Consider the following 391-nt stretch of genomic DNA (forward strand, 5'->3'; position numbering starts at 1 on the left):
ACTCTTATGGCCGCAGTACCGGCTGTTGGGCGATTTCACGTCGAAACTTTTAATAATAATAATAATAATAATAAGACGAAATGGGGAAAAAGTAGGTATAATAGTTAAGATAAAGGAATAGACACATAAGAAAAATTGTTATATGTTTCTCTTCAACAGTTTTCAACTATTTTTTATTTATGTTTTTTTTCTACTTCGCGTTATAACCACTCACAGAAAATCCAAAACTTATTGTGCAATAGACTTCGGTTGTCATCTATCTTTGGTCTAGCTTTTTTCTCTTTCCTGATATGCCATACCAGGTCGAGACTAAGGTCGGTATGACATTCTCAGGTATGATCATTTACACAAAACATAAATTTTGTATTTCTCTATTTCGCTACGCACTACT

The sequence above is a fragment of the Teleopsis dalmanni genome, chromosome 2 (genome assembly GCF_002237135.1).
Source record: "Teleopsis dalmanni isolate 2A chromosome 2, ASM223713v2, whole genome shotgun sequence".
In the NCBI taxonomy this organism is placed as follows: Eukaryota; Metazoa; Arthropoda; class Insecta; order Diptera; family Diopsidae; genus Teleopsis; species Teleopsis dalmanni.